The sequence below is a fragment of the Crocodylus porosus genome, unplaced genomic scaffold (genome assembly GCF_001723895.1).
Source record: "Crocodylus porosus isolate Cpor-Errol unplaced genomic scaffold, CroPor_comp1, whole genome shotgun sequence".
Taxonomy (NCBI): domain Eukaryota; kingdom Metazoa; phylum Chordata; order Crocodylia; family Crocodylidae; genus Crocodylus; species Crocodylus porosus.
Window position 1 is genome coordinate 26,123,023 of NW_017728943.1, and position 1,392 is coordinate 26,124,414.

Genomic DNA, 1,392 nt, shown 5'->3' on the forward strand with positions numbered 1-1,392 from the left:
CCCAACAGACTTACCAGCCTGACACTACTCTCCAAGCTGTCAGGCTGGCCATGTGCATGCTATGGCTGTGCCCATGCATGCGTCATTTATCAGAGACATTATTGGCCACATCAGACAAAGAAATGCGACTGCCGTTAATGTCAATTTTCTTTTTACTGGTGCCAATACAATATGGACTGATATACTGGTGCACCTCTAATCAAAACCTGTTTTAGTCCTGGACTACTTAGCCCTGTGTCGAGTTCCCAGCACAGCAAACCCTGAGACTTCTCAGCATAGAACAGTGAGCCAAATCTGCAAGCTGCAATTGGCCTGCACCTCACCACTTCAGATCACAAGCAAGCTTCAGTTACCTTGATGCTTGAGCATCTCAAGGCACTGAAAGCCTCAGAGATTTGGGTAGTTACTGTAGCAGCAAGTGTTGGGGTCAGGAAAGACCTTCTGCTCCTTGATACAAATTCAGAGACCTTGGGTGAACATGCTGTGAAACATGAAACGATGCATTGCAAGAGAAAATTGGGAAGATGAGCACATGAATCAATGCACATGAAATGCTTAGGATTCCTAGTCCATGCTGGAGAGTGCCCCCAGTTCAGCCACATCAAGGAAGTTTGCAGCTACTGGTACAATTAGTATACCAGCATCAACAACTGCTGCATGTTGAATGCAAGGTATTTATTAAGTGTTGGATATGAAACTACTTCAAGCAAACAGTTTCTGGAAAGCCTTGCTCTTATTTGCTACAAGCAGAACTCAGAAGTGAGCAGCCTTGACCCATTTCCCCCACACCAATGCCAGTATCAGGAGGAAGTGAGACTTACTCTCCTGCCCTCGATTCAGGTTTCTTCGCAAGACAAAGCTCTAAAACAGTGGTGCCCAACTTTTTTTTATCTGTGACCCGCTGTGGAAGCGGACTGCGGCGTTGGCCCAGGGGAGCTCCCGGCATGGCTCATCTTTTGTGTGCAGCACCGCCGGCATTGCCCCTGTGACACTCATTTGGGTCGCAATCCAGGGCTGTGAACTGCCGCTCTAAAAAGAGGCCCGATGAAACCATAGTTTGTGGGCAGGCAACTCTCGGTGAAGCAGAAGGCAGGGCAAGTTTGTACCTTAGCCACCAGCGTTTTGCAAACCACGCTGTGCACAAGCCTGGGGCTCTGCCACGGGTCCCCGGGAGCTCCTCCGAGACACTGGGGTGGGCGGGTGTCTGTGTGTCCCTCTGTATTTGTGTGCCACACACAACACACCCCGTACACACATACACACGGGGCCCTGCCCCGCTATGGGGAGTGCGGCCCGAAGCCCCCAGTCGCCGCTCACCTTCTTGAGCGCGGGCACGAGCAGCCCCCGCCACTTGGGCGCGCTGTCCTCGCTGCACAGCTCGTGGAGCAGCGG

General features: G+C 51.8%; 1 protein-coding gene across 1 annotated transcript in view; it reads right to left on the minus strand.

The window, feature by feature from the left end:
- Positions 1-1,386, minus strand: part of SOS1 (SOS Ras/Rac guanine nucleotide exchange factor 1) — a 70,389-nt gene extending 69,003 nt beyond the window's left edge. The window contains exon 1 of the mRNA XM_019549057.1: positions 1,318-1,386. The gene's annotated coding sequence lies outside the window, so the exon portion shown is untranslated. The remainder of the gene's footprint in view (positions 1-1,317) is intronic.
- Positions 1,387-1,392: the final 6 nt, after the last annotated feature.